This window comes from Ochotona princeps, chromosome 9, assembly GCF_030435755.1.
Source record: "Ochotona princeps isolate mOchPri1 chromosome 9, mOchPri1.hap1, whole genome shotgun sequence".
NCBI lineage: Eukaryota > Metazoa > Chordata > Mammalia > Lagomorpha > Ochotonidae > Ochotona > Ochotona princeps.
In genome coordinates, this window is record NC_080840.1 from 42608555 (window position 1) to 42633751 (window position 25197).

At 41.7% G+C, this 25197-nt stretch overlaps 1 protein-coding gene across 1 annotated transcript in view; it reads left to right on the plus strand.

The window, feature by feature from the left end:
- Positions 1-468: 468 nt before the first annotated feature.
- The window catches only part of RP1 (RP1 axonemal microtubule associated), a 280642-nt gene continuing 255913 nt past the window's right edge, over positions 469-25197 (plus strand). The window contains exon 1 of the mRNA XM_058668634.1: positions 469-576. The gene's annotated coding sequence lies outside the window, so the exon portion shown is untranslated. The remainder of the gene's footprint in view (positions 577-25197) is intronic.

Consider the following 25197-nt stretch of genomic DNA (forward strand, 5'->3'; position numbering starts at 1 on the left):
TTGGACTGAACCATTGTGCATGGGGGGACATGACCTCCACTTTATGCTGCTCCACCTGAACTAAGGGGTACTTCTCAAGATGAATGCTGAAAACCTAAACTTCAAAATGAGACAAAGATCTGCGAGGTCCCTATCTCCTATGCCACATTCTAGTTTATGTCATAAAAGTTCAATTGATTAGAAAAAGAACAAAAGAAGTGATTTTGTTTGCTATTTAACTTGTGTGCTCTAATTTGTCCCTTTCATTCTCAGAGTGAGAAGAATTCGCTCCTTGACAGCAACAATAGTGAGGAATCCCAGACTGGCTCTAGTCTTTGCCAGTCTGTGGGCTGGGAGCTATGTGGGGTGTTTGTGGTTGCTATGGGTGACAATGTAAATGTCACTATCCCTTGGGCAGCACGGTCAAGAGGTCAGGTTCGCTCCCAGCAGCAGCTGAGTAAGTGCTGGTCCCCAGCAGCAGCTGAGTAACAGGCTCACAGCAAGGTTAATCTCTGCTCTGATTCTGCCCAGACTGCCTGTCTGGATTAAGACATTCTAGCAGCAGTTGAAGAAGTTCTGTTTCAGATAAAATTACAGGTAAAATCACGCTTTCTTTCCTTCTTGCCTTTTTTTGGGCAGTTAAAAAGTGATTGATACCCTAAAATCTTTCAGTTTCATAATGGAAGACATCTTTAACTCTTTCTTAACTACGGAAGATTTCTCAGTGGTATGGAAAATCTGGCAAAGAAAACAAGGAAGGCCTAAGCTATACAATTCTTTGTTCTGCTTGCTATGGGAATGTATAAGTGAACTAGATTTCCTGTAGATTTCTAACACTTTCTGGTTTTGAGAGGGAGTTTGGGCAAATGCTCTCAAGTTCAAAAGCCTGCGAATCTTGTATAGGTCTGGGGACTTTGTCCTTAAATCCCTAGGGAAGCACTAGAGGGTGACAAATAGAATCTCATTTGAAGTCATCACGCTTGTTAACTGAGGAGGCAAAGGGAAGGGTGGCTGCTAGTGCGGCAGGCCTGAGGGGTCAGCAGGGATGAGGCAGGGGGCTATTGGGACAGTCTGAGGTCAGGTGACTATTGTGCACTAACTTCCAGCTAGATCAAAGAATATAAGAACATCTGGAAGACAAGGTGGAGTGGGAAATATGTAAGAAGTCAAACCCCAGCCAGGAGAAGGAGCAGTTGAATATGGCTTTGTGATTTCTAACCTGGATAATGAATTCAATTTTCATGTTGCTCAGGTTGTAATTTTTTGTGTGACAGTCTGGCTATAGACATAATTTCTGGCCTGGAAAATGTGACCTGTGAGGGGCAGCTGCCACAGATGGGGAGCCAGGTGCCTCCTGGGCATGTGTAGGTAAATCAGAAACTCATAGCTCCTTGTGGAGTTGGGAGGGAGGTGTACCCCTTACCCCACCTCTCAGGACTGCTTAACAGGGGGGATTGGGTGAGATATTCTAAGTAAGCACACTCCGTTGGCCATTGCTTTAGGCTTTTGCCCTCATCAAATCAAGTGGAAATTGCTTTTCATTTTGGTTCAGTTACTGCTGCTCAGATGGCTGTGCAGGCTTTTACACATGTACTCTCAGACTGTGGGAGCTGCAAGGAGCGTTAGGGACCACCACGTGCAGACTTTTCCTTTACAGATGTCCCAAAGAGTTGAAGTAGGTTCCTGTGGGATACAGGTAAAATATCCATATGGAAACTCTCTTGGCTCAGTGTCCGCATTTTATACCGTGTAAGACAAGAATGAGGCTGGGCCCTGTGGCTTCTGTGTGGGAGGCAGCATTGTGCAACATAACAATGCCTGCTCCAGATTATTTCATCTCTCGAGATGGCCATGTAAGAGTACCACCCATAACACACATAGATCTTAGCATAAGCACCGAATGGGGGCAAACAAAGAACTTGTAGTCGTTTTCATGTGCCGATATCAGCCAAGCAAGGAGAACTGCATGACCACCAGCATGTTTGTATCATCTCTGCGTCAGTGCCATTTAGTTGCTTTATCTGGATCCGGAACTGAAGCGCTCGTTGGGGTGATGGGTGCATAGTTTGCTTTGATGCTCCCTTGGAATTGGAGACAGGCATCACTTTGCGGTCTCAAGAGGGGAGGCACAGGGTTAGAGACCACACTGCTGTGCGAAAGGCTGGGAGAAGGTAGTGGGTGTGCAGTTATTACATGAGGGCATGAGCTTGGGAGACATGGCTCTTCAAAAGAGGGTGAGGCCAACTCCACCCCATAGACTGAAATATAATCAAGCAAAACTTCTGCTACCAGAGCTTCTTTATTAAACACCAGCCTCCTTAATTCCTTTTCTAAATTCATAGTGAAAGGCATCACACTTTCATAAGAATTCACATGGTAATCACTGTCTTTCTCCTCTTCTGGCGGATTAGAATTGGCATATCTCACAACTCAGACCTTGAGGACAAAGAGATTATTTCAATTTCTTGCTATGCACACCCTAGCAATAAGTGTTTAGTTTCTGTTTGTATTTATTTAATATCTTAGATTTAATCTAATAGCAACACAATGTAAAAGCAAACAGCCTCCTTAGAAACAAGCACAAAAAAGAAAGGTATCACCACAGTGAAGGGTTTTGCAGGACAGAGAAACACTGGACAAGTTTGGCAGGCATGACTGAGCTGGGCAAGTTGTGTAAAAGTAATTATCATAAATGGTCATTTAATTAAAAAAAGTGTGTTGTACCTTGTCAAGTAAGTAACTAGCAGAAAGTACTAACCTTTTTTTTTTTTTAAGATTCATTTATTTTTATTGGAAAGACAGGTTTACAGAGAGGAGGAGATACAGAGAGAAAGATCTTCCATCTGCCTGTTCAATCCCCAAGTGGCTGCAATGGCTGGGACTGAGCTAATCCAAAGCCAGGAGCCAGGAGCTTCTTCCTGGTCTCCCAAGAAGGTGTGGGATGGCTTTGGGCAGTCTTGTACTGTTTTCCCAAGTCACAAGCAGGGAGCTGGATGGAAAGTTGAACAGCTGGGACATGAACAGGTGCCCATATGGGATCCTGGGTGTATGAAGGGCAAAGATTCACCCTTGAGCCATTGTGCTGGGTCCAGAAAGCACAAACTCATGCTGTTGGATCTTTGTATCCCAGGTTGACTGAAAGAAAAGAAAAAAGATCAACAACAAATATCACGGTTGCAGCATTCTCCAAGAAACTACTTTCTATGTATGGTTGATACATGCTGCATTTCAATTCATTCTGTATCTTGATAATCTAATAATTAATATCATGATATACTATATGAAGGAGTGTTTAAAAAGATTCTTGAAAAATGTATATTATGAAAAAAACTGAAAGTTAGCTTCGAAAATTTTTTCAGCAAAACAAGCCTACATTTACCCCAAGATTTTATTTATTTATTTATTTATTTATTTAAAAGGCAGAGTGAGACAGAGAGGAGAGAGAGGAGAGAGAAAGAGAGAGAGAGAGAGAATAGATAGAGAGTTCGTCTATCTGCTGGTTCACTTCCCAAATGACTACGATAGCCAAGGCTGAGCCAGGCCAAAGCCAGGAGACAGGGATTCCATCAGGGTCTTCCACATTAACAACAGGGTTCAAGTACTGGGCCATCTGCTACTTTCCCAGTTATGTTAGCAGGGAGCTGGCTGATATGGGATGGTGTTGTCACAAATGGGGCTTAATCTGTTGTACTACAATGTTAGCCCTAAATTTACCTTTTAATTTAGTATCCATGGAAATAATACTGAATGGAAATGCAGGACATCACCATAAACACTACTCATTATAGCAAAACACTGGAGCTGCAGAAGGTGTAGAACATTTACTGAGGAATAAATGGCTGGATTTGCTTCCGACCTCCCCACCTCACTCAGTTTTTGGTGGTTGCTAACAAACTGGTGCTCCTTGGTGTGTGGAGGAGTCAGTTTCCTTTGTCTCGGCCTTCACATGGCCTTCATGTGTGAGGCCTCTGCCTCCCAGTTATCCCTGTGAGACACGGGAATATTGTCATATTGGACTAGGGGCTCTCTTGACTCCAGTATGACCTCAATTAGCAATGTCTTTATTTCTGATTGAGGGGCATTCTGGAGAACTGGATTTCGTATGAGATTGTCTCAAGTCAGAAGGAGGGGCAGAGTTCCACCAGTGACACCTTCCCTTTCCCCAAAAATACTGTTCAACTTTTCAACCCAAATTCTTGATAAGACAGGAAGATAGGAAGAGTTCCTACCTGGACCCCATTGCTTCAGTCTCAACAGGAATGGTCAGAGGCAACATGGCAGCTGCATCACTGCAGCTGTTTCTCTTAGGGTGGTCTTAGGTAGTTGTTTTTCTGCAGTGTGAACTATGGCTGTGGAAGCTTGCAAGGAGCAGCTCTCAGTTAGGCTCAGAACCAGTTGTAAATCCTTAGACCCTGAACCTCCACTTAACTCATCTGAGAGTGACAGAACTTTAATGCTGGAGGGCTCAGATCAGCAGGAGCTATACCGTAGAGACAAAATGACCATAATGGGCTAGGCAGAGTACACTAAATTACAACTAAGTTAGAACTGGGTGCATTACAGGGAGCTGGCTGAAGCCAGCTGTGATGTATCCTGTTGATAACCCACCCTGTTGGACCCTGGTGGGAGCCTCAGGCAAACAGAACTGACTTTGTCCACGGACAGGGCTGGGCTATAGTTCTGGACCCAGTGTTCAACCTAGAAAATCTCTGATTTTCTAACAGTTTAGTTAAATATGTAAGTCCATGTAGCTCAAAAACACCATTTAACTTTTGCTTCTTCGAAGAAAGCTTTGAAAGCCTCTCTTCACTACTGGCAAGTGTTGTGTTTCTTTTCATCCAAATGCCTGTTGGAACATATTTGCCAATCTTTGTTTTAGTCACCAAATTTACCCCATATTCATCAAGCAGAGAGAAAAATTGGTAGAGAACTTTCACTGTATACTGATAAAAGGCTAATTTAAAATGGGCTTTGTTATCGAGACTTTTTTGTGGTTTGTTTTTACAATTTCTGATCTAAGCACATTTTTGGAAACCACAAAAAATTTTATTTTCACAGCATAATTCAAAGCTTATGAAGGTCACAGGTATTTCACTTGTTGTTACGAGGCATCCTGAGGAAAAGTAAAAATACAGGCATACAGGGTTCCAGGACTTTATTTTTTAACAGGCAGGACAGAGAATGCTCCTGCTGATTTTGAGGTCATTATTTTTTCAGTGTCATGGACTTTAAATGCAGTAAGCACTGGGAAGCTGGAACTCACTTTGAAGATTTGAGAGTGGTGGGAAAGTTATTCTTTGTGTGTGTGTGTGGCAGAGAATCTATTATAAATAGATGTGAGATTGTTAAAGGGAATTGTTTCTCAAGCCCAACTGTATCAAGCTTTATTAAAGATTCTTTTCTTAAGTAGTCATGGTATGTCAGGCAGGACAGATGCAGGCAGTTGTTAACAGTATATGACGACCTTCAAACCCACCTCAATGGACTGCCCAGATCAGGAAATCGCTGTATAGCCCAAAAAGTCTTCTTCTAATGCTCGAACGGGGAAAGTTTAGTGGGAGGGTTGACATTTCACATTCAGCATGTTGTTTTAACAGCTTTTCACAAGCTGACCCTGACTTTCAGGAAACGAAAGGAAAATGGCAGAATTGTCAACTGAAGAGCCACGATATAGGGAAGCAATCTCTTTTGAGGGACCTCAACTCAATGGTGTCATTGTAAATTCCAGATTCCCTGCCATTCTGGTAATAAACTTTCTGTGGTCAAGACCTGATAGGTCTCTGCAACCTGGGAAGTGAGCCTACAACCATAGGAGTTAAGCCTATGATGAAGGCAGACAAGGAGGAGGAAGGGGGCGTAAATCAAACTTAGTGTTTTTGATGCTGCATGTTTTGTTCCAAAATGGCTGAGTGTCTATGGGAGCCAAGAGCAAGTCTGTCAAAACTAGAGGGCAAAAATATCTTCCCCCCCCCACAAGCACAGCTTCAGAAGCCTTCTGTTAGTGAAAAATGCCTTTTCCCCCCAAACAAAGATGAAAATCTCTAGATGTTAACAGCATGAATTAAGAGAAAATAAAACAAAATTCTGCATTTTTATAACAGTTGATAATACTAGCCTGATGTCTGAAACGTAGTAGGAGTTTTCCTTAGATAACTTTGTTTTCAAAAAAAAAAGAAAAAGAAGCATGAAAAATAGACTTAGATATATTTAATTTTCATTAAAAAATATGGATGTATAGACTGGGGTAGTATGGTGGACTCAATATGCTGAGGTCCAGGTCCTCTTAATTTTTATTGTGCTGTGATTGGCCACCATTTCCAAGGTCACTTTGTGACCAACCATGGCCAACTTCAGCAAAGTCAATCACATCCTGGGCCACAAAGGAGGAAGAAGGGACAAAAGGGACACCCAACACAGTGATTAGAGCAATGACATGGTCATAAATAGCTGCAATGAAGACTGGAAAGTGTGCATGGTTTGAAAAACAAAAGAATCCCTTTTTTGAGAGATGGCTAGCAATGGCTGTTGTGCTTTTCAAAACAAACAAACAAACAAACCAAACCATTTCTGAATTTGATCAGTTTAGCCAGAACTGGCAGTGGTGTGTGCCTGGCATGCTCACAGCTCTGGATCTTGTGTCTGCCAGGGGGTACTGCAGTCCAGTCCTGGAGGTTCCTCTAGTAGGCCTGCTCCCAGATTTGGGTCTTATGTGTGTCAGCAGATGCTTCAGTTTAGTCTGGGACAGCCCACCCCAATCTGAGATTTTCTTGGCATTTGGCAGCAGGTGTTGCATCCTGGCTTAGGCAAGCTCGCTCCCAGTCCAGCTCTTACCAGTGAGCACAGCAGGCTACCCAAGCATGACTCAATCCCAGCTCTAGCCCTTATATGAATTGGTGGGTATTTTGGTCCCATGTTCCTGGCCTGTACTCTGTCCTGGCTCACACTTTTTCCAGTGTGCACTGTGGACTAACCCTATTTGCCCTTCCCCCAGACATGACTTACACATCTGCCAAAGGGTGCGATAACCCAGCCTGGTCTGACCTGCCCCCAGCTTTGGCACTTGCACTCGCCTGTGGGAACTATGGCTTGGCAAGGGAGTTCTCCAAGTTCTCTCACTGGGCCCACTCCCAGCAACAGATCTTGTATGTGTTGGCTGGTGCTACTGCCCAGACTGACCATGAGTCCTGGCACTCACCAGTGGGTATTCTGGCCTAACCCGACTGGCTTGCATATATTCTGGTTCTGGCCCACTCCCAGACCTGGCTCTCATGTGACCTGGCAAGTATTGCAACTTAGTCTGGCCTTTCCCATATCAGACCCATTCTGGCTCCTGTGAGCGCCAGTGGGAGCTGAAGTCATCACAGCCTAGTCTGTTCCCAAATCCAGCCCAGAAACATGCCAGTGGGTGCTATATTCTTATCCGACCTGATCTACATACAGTCCTGGCTCTCACACTCACCAGTGGGAGCTGAAGTTCAGCAGGGAAGTACCCAGAACTTCCCTATCAGGTCTATTCCTAGCCCCAGGTCTTGCCCAGGTTGGTGTGCTATTCCAATAAACCTGGCATGGCCTACCTGCAATATCAGCTCTTGCTGATGGGCATTTTAGCCTGGCCCTGCTTGGCATGGCCCACACTTGACCTGACTCTCGTGTGCCAGTGGATGTTAAGGCCTGGCCCAGTCTGGCCTGTCCCCAGACCCAGCTAACAAATGCTGAGGAGTGCTGTAGCCTGATCTGACCTGGTCTGCCTTCAGCCCTGGCTCCTGTGCTCCCTAAGGGAGTTGAGGCCTAGTAGGGGAGTTTCCCAAATTCCCTTACCAAGTCTTTTGCCGTCCCTGAATCCCACACATGCTGGCAGGTGCAGCAGCCCTGCATGGCATGTTCTGCCCTCAGTTCTGGCCTTTGCATGTGCTGGCAGGTGCTGCAGGCTGGACTTACCTGACATCCTCCCAGCCCCAGCACCCACAAGCGTCACATGGATTCTTGTCAGGGGTGATCTGTGGTCCAGCCTGGATGGGCTTGTCACCACTCCGAGCTCTCCTTATTGACCTGTGGGTGCTTCAGTCCCACAGAGGCAAGGTCATAATTCCCCTACAGATTCTGTCCCCAGACCTGGCTTTTTCACAGATGCTGCTGCCCAGCCTGATGGTGCCCACTCCCTTCTCTGACACTTATGGGTGGGTATAGTGGCCTAACCCTGCTAGGCATGATCCCCAGCCCCAGTTTTGGGTGTACCAATATGTGGCAGGTGGTGCTATTTAACCTAGCCCAAGTGTCCCATGTGGGGAGATGCCTTGGCCTGATCCAGACATGCTGTTTTCCCCCCTTCTAAACCACTCTGTCTCAGCTCTTTTGCCTGCCTGCAAGTGGTCCAGTTCATGGAAGATCCCAGAAGTCATTTCTTCCCTGTCAAATATGTCCTCAGCTGCTCCTATGACAGTATGTCCCCAGACCCCTTCCCTGGGCAATAAGCATCCCTCTAGACTGGGAGTTGGGATGGTGTGTCCTGGCCCAGTGTTCCCTGCCTTTCTCATATATCTTTAAAAAAATTTTTTTTCATCCTCACATATCTTTAAAGAGAAAGAAAAGAATAAGCAACTATGCTGTCATACTGATATAGTTAACAGAAATTTGCCATTAACCAGGTCCAGAATGCTCTCTAGCTACTGGCTTCTTTTCTTCTCGCTTTGTAGCAATTGCCTATGTACAAGGTAACCTAGACAGTTGCCTACCACTGAGGGATCCATTCATTCTCACGGATCAATAAACAATTATTTAGAGAAAGCGACTTTGTCAACAATTTAATTAAAGTCACACAACTTGAAAATTAGAAGTAATTTACTTTTTGTCTTGTATTAGCTGAGTGACTCTAACCATCTGATTATCCATGTGCTGTCTGCAAAGTTCTAGCTCTGGACTAGGGAATCCCAAAATCTGTACCACAGCCAGCATTGTTATGTGGCTGTTTAATCCCACTACTTGAGATAACAATATTTGATATCACAGTACTGGTCTATGTTCTTGCTGTTCCATTTCTGTTCCAGTCACCTGCTAAGGTGCCTGGGAAGTCAGTTGGAGATGGTAATGTACTTAGACCTCTGCTACCCATGTGGGAGAGCTGGTGGGAGTTCCTGGCTTTAGCCTGACCCTGTCCTCACCATTGTAGGCATTTGGAGATCACACAGGTAGATGGAAGATCTCTTCCTCTTTCTGTCACTCTGCCTTTCAAACAAGTACATCAGTAAATATTCAAAAAGAGATCACTTGGGTGGCTATTTCCATGGATTATTTGTTTGTTTCACTGCTGAAAGAAAAGTCTTCTATGGAATTGAGTTATGCAAATCTAAAAAAATGAGTGAATTCTTGAGGCACCTTCTACTTCATTATCACCAGTAGAATAAGAAGTCAGCTAGCCTTAGCACAAAACAGAGGCTTAACCCATGCGTTGATGTGCTCGTATGCTCTCAGTACATCCTCGTAAGAAGAGATGAGCACACAGATAACGTGCTTTCTGCTGATAGGCCATGGTTTTCTGGCTCACCTAGGGATTGGTCATGCTCTGGTGGGATGTTGATGTCAGAATTTGCATAGGTTGAATGCCTAGCTTTCATAATAGAAATAACCATTTTATCCCAAAGGATATTTCTGTCAGTGCTGATAGCATACTTGAGCACAAAATCAGAGTGTTAGTTATTGGTGTGACTGAGCTTTCAGGGTGTATTCGCTTGTTCTTCCTAATCTTGGCATAAAAACTTCAGCTAATAATAGCATCTTGACTATAAATAGGGAATTTTTTTAACAGGGCCTCTACTTCTATTGTATTACCTATTACAATGGTCCCTTCTTTTTGTGTGTGTTTCTGTGCCATAAATCTGTGACCCTTGATGATGGGGAGGTTATAAAATTGACCAGATTTCTTAACCATGTCTGGATAATTCATTCATCACCTTCTTTTCTCCAAGAAAAATGAGGCACAGCGGCTTGACTAAGTCAGCACAGATTTGACTTTCCAAAGCAAACAAAACCAAGCTTCAAAAGTCTCCTGATGGTACTGTGTCAACCAAATGGGCATTCAGCTTGAAGAATTTAACTGTCATTGTTGTGAAAAGGGGAGGAGGTCAAACTGTTAGGCTTTATTCCTAATATTGAGACCAAAAATAGCTATGCTTGGGAGAAAGACAGCGACTAAACAACTCCTCAGGGCACTTTTAGGAGGACCATGAACACACAGATAGGGTAATGAGCGACGAGACAAGTGTGAAATCCTGCCATTGAGGACCTGAGGGGTTGCGTTTCTGGGATTCATGCACCTTGCTGAACCCGATTCCATTTGCTGTGGCACTGGACAAAAGGAATATGAAAAACCTACTGCAGATATGGACATATGAGGATTGCCAGACTTTCTATGAGATGTGTGTGTGTGTGGGGGGGCGGTGATTAGGGGGAAGAGGGCAGCATGCTGGCTCAGTGGCCAAATCCTTACCCTGTAAGTGCTGGGATTCCATAGGGCACTGGTTTGTGTCCTGGCTTCTCCACTTCCCATCCAGCTCCCTGCCTGCAGCCTGGGAAGACAGTTGAGGATGGCCCAAAGCCTTGGGACCCTGCACCTGCATGGGAGATCCAGAAGCAGATCCAGGTTCCTGGCTTCAGATTGGCTCAGCTCCAGTCATTGAGGTCACTTGGGGGAGTGAACTAGCAGATGAAAAAATCTTTCTCTCTGTCTTTCCTTTTCTGTAAATATGCCTTCCCTGCACCCCCACCCCAAACCTTAGAGAGAGAGAGAGAGAGAGAGAGAGAGAGAGAGAGAGAGAGAGAGAAAGTGGGTGGGAGTTGGCATTCTCTGCATGGGAAAGATAATAGAAGGTCATAAAGGCCAGAGACCTTTTTTGCTGCTTCTCTACAAAGTCTAGCAGTAGGCTTCAGCTAATCTGTGAAATTTCATTTGGAGCTTTGAGCCTATAAAGTCTTCAAAAAGTTTATGGCAGTATGAGAAAACTATGCATGGGTTTCAATTTTGCACTGTAGTAAACTTTTCTTTTAATTTCACTTTCTGTGAGCTTTTTGGAGCACCTTTATATGAGTATGGTCCAGTTAGCCATTAAAAATCACTCTGGAAATGACTTAAGTATTCGTCATCTTAAAGCAGTTTCTTCTTTTTTTTTTTTTTTTTTTTTAAAGATTTGTTAACTCGGGCTGGATTGGCCAGGAATTACATTAGAACTTCTCAGTGCTTTCAAGTATAGAACTTGTTCAAAAGAAGGTCAGTTTTGATAGAGCATTAGAGTGTTGGTCCGTTTTTCATCACTATGAAGAAATATCTGAGACAGCCTGGCTTTATAAAGTAGAATTCATTTTAACTCACTGTGCTTGAGGGTCACAGGCTAAGATCAGAGATTCGCACTGACTCAGCTTCAGAGGATGGTATTCTTGCTGGTCCTGAGGCAGCACAGGACATCACATGGCAGGAGGGGGAGTGTATTTGTGCACTTTCAAAGGCACCCTTATTTGATCTTGGCAGCCATACCCTAAACCACTCTAATCACTTCCCAAAGGCCCACTTAAAACACCATAATTTAGTTACCACTCTTGGTATTGTTAACATAAGGTATCAGGGACTGTATTTTGGGGTAAATCATTTTTAAACCACAGAAGTAATTGATAATTTTTTAAAAAATAGCTAGAATTGCTGACTATGGACTGTCCTAAGCCTGTGACTTTCCAAACAACAGTACTTTACTATTAGATGTACTGACATGGAAGATGTTTTCTGTGATTCAAGGAGTCTGCAAAAGCAAATCCTTCATTCTAAGGCTCTATTGCACTAGATGATTGTGTGATGACTTGGAAGCAACAGGTCCTGATTAGTTGTTCCCTCAAATAGTGAAGCCATTGTAACTGAATAAAACCAATGAGGTGTCTAGAAAGTACAGTGCAATTAATTAACTTCAAGTGCTGAAAATGTGCATTCCCATAGCACCTTGACCAACTGGATGGAGAGAAGTTCTTTTTCACTCAAAAGTCAGCAGAGAGAAGGAAGCTGTTACTTTCTCAATCATTCTTTGGTTGTTGCTTTATGAAATCTTTCAGCCTCTGCACTATTTACATATACTGAGGAGAAACAGGAAGAATGAACATGTCAGATTCCTACCACTGATTGATGTTGGTAATCAGCTTGGCAGCAGCTGCTGGCTTAACAACTTCATCAAGCAGCCTTGGAGTGCATGTTCCTCCTTCTTTTGCATTACTTAATGGCACTCTAATTTACATTGGGCTTCTTCTCATGCTTTAAGGACATTCATCAAAGATATGTTAGTTGCCACAAAAGTCATTGTCAACCATGTTAAAAAAAAATTGATGCCATATGGGTAGAATGACGATTCTAGCCTACAGATTCCTACTGCAATTTGAATCACAATGTAATTGATTATCCTTGTTACAGACTTGTAATAGATCAGGTCACAGCCAAAATAACAGCAGGAAAAAAAGCTAAAAGTCTCAAAATGAAAATTCTGGCAAGTGAGTTATTTAGGGTAAGAATCTCTTTCTACTTTGAGTCTGGATATTCATGGATTTTGTTTTCTAGATAAGACCCCTGTAGCTCTGAGCAAAGGGGACATGGCATAGAGGCAACCACAGGATGAGCAGTGGTGTTAATTGCCCGAGATGAAGTTCTCTAGATATTTCTGCAAGCATGACTTGACTAAACTGATCAGAATATGATTTAGGCTTCTTACTAGCACTGTTATTTGTAGTTGTTCTGCCTCCTGTTCTAAATATATAAACAGAAACTAAAAGCTTTTAAAAATAAAATAAAGATATGTAAATAGAAAAGAACAAGTATTTTTTAAAAAAGATTTATTTATTTTTATTAGAAATTCAGATATACAGAGAGGAGGCAAGACTGAGAGGCAGATCTTTGGTCAACTGATTCACTCCCCAAGTGGCTGCAATGGCTGGAGCTGAGCCGATCTGAAGCCAGGAGCCAGCAGCCAGGAGCTTTTTCTGGGTCTCCCACATGGGTGCAGGGTCCCAAAGCTTTGGGTATTTCTCTACTTCTTTCCCAGGCCACAAGCAGGGAGCTAGATGGGAAGAGGAGTATGAACTGATGCCCATATGGGATTCCGGCACATGCAAGGCGAGGACTTAAGCTACTAGGCTACTATACCACTCCACCTGGTTTTTAAAGATTCACGTATTTATTTTTATTGGAAACAAGTATATTCTTGTTTATGGTGTAAAAATGCCAATCTCTCTATAATGATTTACATATATATGATTTACATATATCCATAATGATTAAATATAGGGGAGTAGATGTATAAATTTATTATAAGGGAGCAAATGTCACTGTCATATTATACTGAAGTAAAATTGCTTAAAGTAAAAAGTGCATTCAAAACTACTAGTCAATGCAATTTTCTTATGTCAATATAAATTGTGTATGGGATTTTGAGAATAAGGCATTATCAAATTCATATCCCTTAGGGAATTATAGAGCAATCACACTGCTAATGATAGGTTATGAATTCTTTATTGATAATGACGATGAGAATGAATTCTTGATAGGTGTCACGCTACTTTATCTCATTTAATGCTCACAACAGCACTGTGAAATATGAGTATTATAGTTAAGGAAATGGAAGCTTAGATTATATAACCACCAGGGTCACAGTGCAAGTCTAAGGAAGGGACTTAAGAGATAAATCCGAGGTAAGTTAAATTTGACAGGGTTTATTTCAGGAAGTAAAGGATTCTAGAATCAGGCACCATTCCAGAGTGCCCCACCCTGTGATGTGTGCCTGCTCTATTTATAGCCAGAGAAAAGGAAGTGATATATAGGAAAGAACCCCTCCTTGACTGTGGTCTGCATTTGCCTTGATGAGACATCTGCCTTACATGGACCTGGTCTGATCACTTGGCAGCCTGATTGGCTGAAGCCCAACTGTTGTGATTGATGAGACTCAGTTATTGGTGCAAGAATGCCCTGCTGGTTTTCAGCTTATCTACATATAAATGTATGCTGCAGTTCACTACACATGATTTTATCAAGCAAGTTCAGCAACAGACTTAGGCCAAACTTGTCAGTCTGATAGGCTTAAATCCAGGTGCGCCCATTGTCAAACCACGCTTTTATCAGTGGGAGTCACTGGCTCTTAAGAAAATGCCATGATACAGAGCCGGGGAGAGCTGCAATACTCATTGGTTCCAATGGAGGTCGGGGCTCAGAATAGATCCAACCCAGGGGTTACAACCACCAGCTGATCGGAGTGATGGACGGTGGCGGGCACTGTGCTTGCTAGTAGTACATGTAGGAGCCTGGACTGGGAACGCCTCAAAGTTTCTTTGGGGATTCCCCTGAACAAAATGGAGGAATCAAAACATTAACCAAGAAAAGATGGAAGATGGAGTAGATCAATCAACCACCTCAGCTATATGCTTGCAGCGGAAAACTGGACAAGGGGAAACTCTAAGAACTGTCAATCAGTGGACTCTGCACCAGCCTCATCGTACCTGGACTGTTGCTGATGATATGTTGGAGCTTCTAATTGATCGAGGTGACACTCTGCTGGCTCTGCCTTCAAACCTGAGAGGGCCTCCCTAAGAGGCCGTTGAACTTGACTGGACAGTGGGATGCTGGACTCTGTATGGTGTGAGCCTGTAATTAGGGAATCCCAACGGAACCTGAGCTGTGGTTATGCATCAAGGTGAAGGAATTCACCATGGGGGAAGGGTTTGGGATGAAGGGGGGAAAATCCCAGTACCTATGAAATTGTGTCATGTAATACAATGTAATTAATGAATAAAAAAATATTAAAAAAAGAAAATGCCATGATAATCACAAACTTGGATAAATTCCATTGATAAGAAGCATGGTGGACATTTCCAGAGAGTAGGAGATGGAAGCATTACAAACATTTTCTTTTAATTATAGAAGTGGGGGCTCAAAAGAATGAACTAACTTTGAAGAAACATTCATTGACAAAAGTTCGTTGAAATTTTACTACATTAGTTCTATATTTTGTGCTGTGTGAGGTGACTTAAAAAGGCTTATGGAGAAATGAAATAAGAAGATGTTTATTTCTGTCGAAAACATTTGAAATCCATGCATTGTTTTTTCTTTCCCCTTCTTATATACTTCTTTATTTATTCGTGTATTAACAATTCTTGTTCCTGCATATCATCATGAATACTGGGTGTATTTTAAAAAAATATTTGAGAGAAGAAGGAAGGAAGGGAGGGAAAGAGTGAAACAGCGAGTGCTTTCATCTGCTGACTCATCCCCAACGTGGTTGTAACAGCCTGGACTGGGGCAGGCTGAAATCAGGAACTCTGAGTTCATAGGAGGTAGGGACCCAAGTACTTGGGCTGTCTCCAGGCACATTAACAGGTAGGTGGGTTGGAAACAGAGCAGCTGGCACTGCAGCTGGTATTTGGATCAGAATGCTAACATTGCAGGCAGTGGCTTACCCGATTATGCCACATCACTGACCCCATATAGGTTTTTTATAATGTGCATTTTCTATGAATTTTTTCATGAAAAAAATTCTTGTTGCTTCTGAATTTTACTCTGGAGGCAAAATATTTTATGTCTAATTAGAGCCTCAGGCTCATGTGACACATTTTGGATAATAATAACCTATATAATAATGGCACAAATCAAGCTGCTGTGTTCTGTTGTGCAGTTAATCAAAGGAAGCCTTCCAATGCTTATTAAGAATACTGAGCTAAGCAAGTTACTTCATTTAATCCTCACAAGTATTCTGTGCGCTGAGCACTGCAATCAAGAATATAGCATTCAGGCAAGAAGGGGAGGGCAGCACTGGAACACAGGCAGAGAATCTGAGCTCTGCTGAGTTTGTGTTTCAGAGGATGTTCCAGGAAAGCTCTTGTTCAGTTGTGCTGAGAGGGAACCAAATGAGAGCAATAAACACGGCATGAAACTAGTTTGAATCAGATCTTCCTGACCTAAACAGAACATTTCTCATTGCAATACCAGATCTTCAATAAGGAAAGCAGATTGGCACTATTTTCTGAACATGCAATACATGAAGATGCATGTTACCTACATGTATGAGCACCCGAGGGCTTCCTCCTACTCTTTTACTATGTCCTGGACATATCCTTAAGTTGTAAAAGTCCTGGAAAACTGATTCTTAGGGAGGCAGTTTTTTTTAAGGTTTATTTATTTTTGTTGGAAAGACAGATCAGATTTATGAAGAGAAGGAGAGACAGATCTGCTGGTTCACTCCCCAGTTGATCTCAATGGCTGGAGCTGAGCTGATTGGAAGCCAGGAGCCAGGGGCTTCTTCTGGGTCTTCCATGCAGATACAGGGTCCCAGGCACTTGAGTCATATTCTGCTGCTTTCCCAGTCCATAAGCAGGGAGTAAGATGGAAAGTGGGGCAGCTAGAACATGAGCTGGTGTCCATATGGACTCTTGGTGCTTACAAAGTGAGGATTTGATGATTGAGCCAGCACCTGGGAAGCATTTTCTTTAGTTTCTTCTTTCTCACTGTTTACTTGTCACAGGAAATTAAGCTTTCCTTTGAGCAACTCCTATCTGGGATGCTTAGTTGATGACACTCCACATGAATAGTCCTTTTGTGCCCATTAATAATGTTAGTGTATTCATTTTTTTCAGTCATAAAGAGGTTAAAGTATGTTAAGAAGTCATGTGTATTGTAAGCCTTAGAGCTAGGGTATCAACCAATGCCTGCCTGTTCTCTTAGAAATAGATTTATTATACCCTAAAATTTGCCAAGATCAGCAAAATTATACTTCAACACAACAAATGGCTAAATACTAAAATGAAATAGACACGAGACAGCTGAATGGTACCTTATAGCCATTTTAAGGTATATAGCAGTCGGTTCTGTATATAAAACTAAAACTGAAATGTCAATGGGCTAATCATAGGTTGTGGTTAAGAACTTTCTTTCTTTCTTTTTTTTTTTTTTTGTAACACACTGGTTACTCACAACCATGTCAATTCCATAATGTTGCAAATTGCTGTTGATGTTACGTCGGGACTCTTGGTTGAATGGCATGATATTCTACCAGCTCTAACTTTGGACCAGAAATGGTCTCCCCAAGAGACTGTTCAACCCATCTGGACAATAAATAGCTGGACTTTATACTTGGTATATGTTTACAAGGAAAGAATCTTGATTGAATTTGAACTGTAATACTGCATCAAGGTGGAGGAAGCCACCAGGGGGGAGGGGCGTGGGGGGGATTCCCAGAGCCTATGAAACTGTAACATAATGCAAAATAATTAATAAAAAAAAAGCACAGATTAAAAAAAAAAGAAATAGATTTATTACAACCTAAAAAGTGACAAAAATAAAACCTTTGCAAAATAAGCTTTTTTTCCCCCCCAGTTAACCTTTTATTTCTCTTTGTGCCCAGTGTTTCATGCTCAAGGCTGATGCATCATCAACGAGTGTTAATTCTAAATCTGCTGCAGAGTCTGGAAGCTGTGTTACCGTGTTGTTTCAAAAACTGCCAATCTAATCATCATGGCCTTTGTCTAGGAAACAGACATCAACGGTCTGCAGCGGCCAGATTTCCACTCTGTGTTATCTTAGTAGACACACAGCTGCAAATCAGTGGCTACAGAAGAGCCTCGTGTAGTGATTCTGAATATTTCCCTCCAAATGAGAGCGAAAACTCAGCAAACCGAGGCTGATTCTTATCAGCAAGTTTTATCTATAAAGTTAAAAGCAGCTGAAGTGTAGAATTAATCCTGGAGGCCAAATATCTGGGAGATATGGAAGAACTTACCTTCCTGGGAAAATGAGCTTCTCAATGTAGCTTCCTGTTTTGTGACAGTTCCTTGCCTATGGCTAGTCTGGGGCATAGGACGGTTGTAAGAGTAGGTCCTAATATTCTCTTAGGGCCCCTGTTGGGCAGAAGTTGTGGGTTACATTCTTTGTAACACCTCATTCCATCAGTCTGTTCTGATCCTGATTCAAAGCTTTGGATGGCTTACAAATCCTTAAACCAATGTGAAATGGACAGAGATCTCAACACAGTCACTGTCTTGGGAATTGCTGTTTCTTTGTCTTCTTCACAGATTTGATTTAATCCCATGTACTCATCCCTTGCTCAGAATCAATCTGCCTGCATGGATCTACAATATTCACCTACTTCTCTCCAAGTTATCTTCAGGATTCTTAGGGGTAGCTGGTTTATACAATGGACACTTATGTGCTCCATTCTTATGCTCAAATTCTTTTTTGATGAGGAGAGAGTCTTCTGCTTAGATTCAGAGAGCCCTGAATCATGTACCAGCACCATCTAACCCTGGTGCTATAGTAATAGCATAAGACAGCAGGACAGCAAAGCTTGTTTACATAGACTTGACTGAACTTTTGGCTCCAACACATATTCAGTTGACTTTGAGGCCCTGGAAATGCTTCAGTTTCCTCCTCTGTGGAGTGAAATGAATTGTTACTCAATGTATATAAAATACCTTGGGTGATGCCTGGCGAGTAATAGATATTTAGAAACTAGAAGCATCTACTACACCTTTCAATGAACTGTTTGAACCATGGGAAGCAGTTTGTAGCAGACATTTTTAGGCCTTTGAGGGAGTTTGTAATATTCAAAGTAGCACAATCAGGACTTGAGTTTTCATATGCCAACCTTGATGATCTTTAGAGAGCTACGATCTTCATCTTAGTAGAGCAATGGAAATTCTTTCTCCATTACGTACCTAAGGTCACAGTGAAAGCTAAGGCAACATTTGGAACCTGTTTCGACATTGCAGACTTAGGCTGAAGAGCTGGAAATGTTGGCAATGTCTGACGGTTTATTAGACAGAAGAATAGTTTTATAGACCAAGTGTCTGAAGTCAAGATTCTTGAGTCATCTAAAATTAGACTGAAAAAACACATGAGAGATGAGCTATGCTGGTCCGGAAGTGAGTAAGGTGACCTAATGACTTCTTCCATTTCTGGTTTCTGTGAGTCTGTAGAGAGGTCTGTTTCTTTTCTGTATTATCTAAAATAAGTTTTTCTTTAGCCTTCTGGGCATTTTATTCCCTCAGTTATATTTATAGATTCTACTTAGAAAGCTTAAAATTATAATAAAATGCAATTTCATATACTATTAAATGTAGGCCACCTTAAATCCTATATTGGAAATTTCTTCTATGTCCCATCATGTAGCCTTCCATGTGTTGCTATTTTTGAATTTACATTTATGGAAAAGCTAATCCATGTTTGATAAGGAATTTAATATCCACTTTATAGGTCAACTTACGACTTTATGCTGTGACAACAGCTTCAATTTATGGACCATTTTTTTTTTTCATTTTAAATTGTTCCCTCAGATGGGAAGCTAATTCAAAGGCATGGGAAAGACTTTGTGTTATCGACATTAGAAGGCATCTTCAGAGAAACAGTGCCTCCACAGCGGAGAGTGTTTTCAGAAGGGATAAAGGAATTGTAGTAAGTAGTTGTTGGCATGTGGAAGAGAACCATGGGATTGAGAAGCACTAGAGAAAGCTAACCATGGCTCTATTCCACAGTGGCACTCAGGGTCCAGACTGCCACAGGAAACAATTCAGCACATTTTGAAGGTCAGAATAAGCATCTGCCTGGAGTTGCTCCCCTTCACAAAAGCATTCCAGGAGAGAAATGTCCACCTCTCACAGCCCTTAGTGTCTTTTTAACACTTCCTAACTGGTGGGTCTTCCCATCACTCCCCTTTAATGACAATTATCAGTGACGCTGAAGCCCTCCCCTTTGCCACAAGCAGTGACTGAGACTCAGCATGTGGGTCGCTGGTCAGGAAGGAGGTTCTGCTTCTGAGGTTTCACTGTTGCCTGGGACAATGGACATACTAGGGCAAGATTTCTTTCATCATCCCAGGCAAGCCCAAGCTTATTCACATAGTGTAGAATAGGACTGATGGGAGAAATATTTATCACTTAAGGTTTGGCATTAACACTGACATTATGTCTCTTCTTGCCTTATTCAATTGGTCAAAACTTCCCAATTTCGAAAAGTAGGCAAATAGGCTCTCCCCCTTAATGGGAAGAACTACAAATCACATTGTAAAGAGGTGTGGACATAAGAGGGAAGAATTGTCAATTTTTTTCTTTTTGGTGAGAATCCACTATAATAGTGAATATTTGCAACTCACATAATGCAGTGGAAGCATTTTTGCAGAAAAACTGCACTATAATAGTGTATATTTGCAATTCATTTTGGATTCTTAACAGCTGAATACTTTCTTGAGTTGCAAAATTACCCACTTTATGAATCTCTATGGGATAAAGAATATTTCTTCTTGTAACAGTTGAACAAGCTACATATTTTCTTTTTCCATTAAGGGTGCAGGTACTTGTGGGGTTTTGAAGTGAGCAAGGTGAAACAGCTGGCTCCCTTTGGAATTGATTTTCTGGTTAGGGTGGCAGTCAAGATGATTGTGGCGGCTGACCTTATCTGCAGGCTAATTCTGTTCCTGGTGGGATAGTGGTGAGGCGCTCAGCCACAGCTCCTCCAGCCCTGCTGCTTTGTGCTAAGGATTTCCTCAAACCAAATCTGGGAAGGGTTTTGTATGTAGCACCTGCAATTTTAAGTTGGTGCATTACTCTAGCTTTTTAGAAGATTCTGTGAGCCACTCAATATTCTGATAAATTCCTTTTCTGTGCAATTCCCTCAGAGTCAGATGTGGTTTCCTGCAATGAAGAGCTCTATTTTAGCAGTTGGTACCAGGAATGGGGTTAGTTTTTCTCACATGACATGAAAAGCTGAGTGTTTTCTAGATCAGCTCAGTTACCCACACAGCTATCAAGGAATTGCTTTATCTTCCTACTTGTCCAATCTGAGTGTTTTAACTGGTTTTTTTCATGTTGGTTGATTCTTTTTTTTTAATTATTTATTATTTTACTTCATTAATTACATTGTATTATGTGACACAGTTACATAGATACTTGGGTTCTCCCCACCCCTCCCCAAACCCTCCCACCATGGTGGATTCCTCCACCTTGTTGCATAACCACAGCTCAAGTTCAGTTGAGATTCCCCCATTGCAAGCGTATACCAAACATAGAGTCCAGCATCTTATTGTCCAGTCAGGTTCAACGGCTTCTTAGGTATACCCTCTCTGGTCTGAAGACAGAGCCAGCAGAGTATCATCCCAGTCAATTGAAAGCTCCAACATACCATCAGCAAAAATTTACATCATTATGGAATTAATTGACATAGTAATGAGTAACCAATATGTTAAAAGTAAATGCGAGTTCCCAGCCACCTTCTGTGACCACCTCACCTATACTTCAATTTTAGTTTATACACAACATATAACATTCATAACATAACATGTTATACATAACAACATATCATCTTAAATTAAGGCAAACATGTGGTATTTAACCTTTTGGGATTGGCTCATTTCCCTCAGCATTATGGTTTCCAGTTTGGCCCATTTGGCCACAAAGAACTGCATTTTGTTTTTTTTAATAGCTGAGTAGTATTCCATGGAGTAGATGAACCATAGCTTTCTTATCCAGTCCTCTGTTGATGGGCATTTTGGTTGCTTCCATGTTTTTGCAATTACTGATTGTGCTGCTATGAGCATAGGAGTGCATGTTGGTTTCTCATAAAACAATTGTTCTGGATATATTCCTAGGAGTGCTATTGCTGGATCATACGGTATGTTGAATTTGAGTTGTTTGAATATTCTCCATACTGATTTCCATAGAGGCTGTACCAGCCTGCAGCCCCACCAGCAGTGGAGTAGGGATCCCTTTTCCCCGCAACCTCGCCAACAAGTGTTGTTGGTGCTTGTATTCATGTGGGCCAGTCTTACTGGCGTTAGGTGGTACCTCATCGATGTTTTAATTTGGATTTCCCTTATTGCCAGGGAACTTGAGCATTTTTTCATATGTTTATTTGCCATTTGGGTTTGTTCCTTTGTGAAGTGTTTGCCCATTTCCCGTGCCCATTTCTTGAGTGGCTTGTTTGTTTTGACATTTTGGTTGTTTTGTAGCTCTTTGTATATTCTGGAGATCAGCCCTCTGTCACCTATGTCGTGTGCGAAGATCTTCTCCCATTCTGTGGGTTGCGTTTTCACTTTGTTGATTGTTTCTCTAGCTGTACAGAAGCTTCTTAGTTTGATGAGGTCCCAATTGTTTATTTTGGTCTTGATTTCTACTGCATTTGGAGTCTTTTTTAGGAAGTCAGGGCCTACCCCTAAGTGTTGCAGTGTGTTTCCAACATTTTCTTCCAAAAGTTTGAAGGTTTCTGGATGTAGGTTTAGATCTGTTATCCATTTAGATCTGATCTTAGTGTATGGTGAGGGATGTGGATCTATTTTTTTGTTTCTGCAGGCTATTAACCAGTTGTCCCAACAGCATTTATTGAGCAGACCTTCCCATTTGCCTGGATTGTCGTTTGTCTTTTTGTCAAAGATTATTTGGCTGTATCTGTGTGGGTTCCCTTCTGGTGTTTCTATTCTGCTCCATTGATCTTCCTCTCTATCTTTGTGCCAGTACCAGGCTGTTTTGATAACCACTGCCTTATAGTATGTCCAGAGGTCTGGAACTGTGATTCCCCCTGCTAACTTCCTGTTCTTCAGGATGGTTCTGGTTGATTCTTAATAACATCAGGTATTACTTCCTTGTTTCATTCAGGGAGTGTGGGAAAAGGAATAGCACCAACCTATCTATTCCTTTTAATAAGAAAGCGAAGGATCCTAGGAAGTGAAACCTTAGACTTGTGTCTTACATTGTTTTGGTCTAAATGAACCAGCATTCCCCTTACTGCTCTGAACACTTTGGAGGTGAGTACCTGACTTTCTAGTCTCTAGGAGGAAGGTGTGAAAGGAGAAGGCTTGACAGTGTGTATCACATTAGATAATTAACAGTGCTTATTAAATAGTTTCTGCCTTTAAAATGATGGTTCCTGATCAGCACTGGAGTTTTGACCTACTTCGTTTCCGACCTGGGCTGGTTCACCTCTCCCTAGGCAACCTGGTGTTCTCCTGTTTCTGCGAGGTCACCATACTGATGCTGAATTTAGCGCGGCATAGATTGGCATAGCGCACTACAGCTCAGACTCCTGGACTCAAGCGATCCTCTGGCCTCAGCCTCCGGAGTAGCTGGGACTACAGGTGCATGCCATCATGCCAGGCATGATGGACTAGGGAAAATTCACTAAAAGACAACCATTGTGAGACTGGAGGGGAGAATAGAGGGAAGGGGAGGGAACTGGGGGAGATGGAAGGGAGACACCAGTGCCAACTAAACTGTATCAAAAAACAATTTAAAAATTGATGCTTCCTGAATTAACAGGTGTATGTTGTATTCACTACTGTATCTTCCAGAGATTAGTAAACATGTGGCCTCAGAATTCCTTGACTGACTGAACATTACCAATACACCACCAATGTTGGAGATTCTTTCCTGAAATTTTACCTTATCCCTTGCTTTTATTACAGCACCACCATTTAATCCCAAAGATTTTTATAAGGCAGTATTTTTTTCCAGTATGTTCAAATTTTTTTTTATCAGCAATACATTCTTCAGTTAGTATATAATCTTGAATGCCATTTTTATCTTGTCCTTCTTTTGTTACACATCTGTATTACTGGGGCCTGATGTTGTGCTTCAGTGGGTTAAGCTGCTGCCAGAAATGCTAGCATCCTGTATGTGTGCCAGTTGGAGTCCTGGTTGCTCCACTTCCAATCCAGCTCCTTGCTAACATACCTGGGAAAGGAGCAGTAGATGGCTGAAGTGCTGGGGACCCTGTCACCCACGAGAACTCCTGACTCCTGGCTTTGGCCTGGTCTTGCCATGGTTGTTGCAGCCATTAAGGGATTGATTCAGTGGATGAAATATCTCTTTTCTACTTCTGTCTGTAGGTCTACCTTTGAAGTGAATAGTTTAAAAAAATCTGTATTATTGGCAATTCTATTGCAGTAAATTCAAATCTCTGACTGGGATTCAGTTCCTTGTAGTAGCAGGTCCTTTATCCCACTGCCCCCTTCTCATCAGCAATTTGATTGGTAATCTCTCTCTCACAAATCCAGTTAATCCCATGGCCATCTGGTATACACTGCCATACCCAGTGTATGCAGAAGGATAGACTTACTGGAACAAACGCAGCAGGCTTGACTGTAAAATGAACATGTGAAACCAGTGCATGAAACACCGTCAACACATGTGATATGTAACCAAGCTGCTCCGTTACTGAGCTTATATTTATATAATAGAGGGTCTGATTGGACTGAAGCAGGACTGGACTAGTTTGTTCCAGTTCACACGGTATGCATAATAGTGCTGTCATCCAGAGACTAGGATAATAATGCAGGTTTCTGAACAGTGGGTTTTCATTGGTCCCTCAGCGTTGGCAACTAGATTGCTGGATTCGGTAGGGAACGGTCCATCTTCTGCTTACTTTCATTTCTTTGCATTTCAATATGTTCTGCTATTTGTTAGAAATACATTCTTTTCTGGTGTACACCTGGGAAGATTTTGAAAATTCATGTGAAAAGCTATGGTGCATTTCAATATACTTGAAGAAAGGAAACTTAGACCATTTTCAGTATAAACACAGATAAAGTTGGCACATAGTTTTTCAGACAGAATTAAGACAAATTTCAAGTTTTGATTAAAATTCCAGTCTGTAATTATGTATTTATTTTCCTCTTTCCTTAGGGCTATTTAGAGGTAATGAATTGAGAAATACAAAATTTATAAGACAAATAAAGGACAATGGAAGGTATTGGAATTATTATGGAAGTTGTTTATTAGAAATATATGTGCTATGAATTTAAAACACATTTCAAAAATTTTATACTTAGAATTAATTAAAAAGTATGTTTGGGATTTAAAAAATATTTTTAACAGCAAAACAGAGTTTTAGTGATGAAAGTATTTACTGATGAAAGTATTTAGTGCCAAAGATTAGAAAAATATTGCTCCTTGGAGTGAATATCCAAATGTCTTCTTTTTTAAGGTAAAAATGTACGGATGATATGAAACAATTTCAGTGTCCTTTTCTTGTTTTTGAAAAACGTTGTATCTATCTTTAAGTAAACAAACCCTGTGCATTACGCATTTTTATTCTAGAAAGTCTATTTCCTTTAAGACACATCTTCCAAACATTTTCAATTTGCAACCTAATCTAATTGCATGAGCAAAGTGAAGCTCTCTATTGTTGTCTCTTTGTAGCAAATTAAAATCTTCTAGCATCTAAATGTTTCG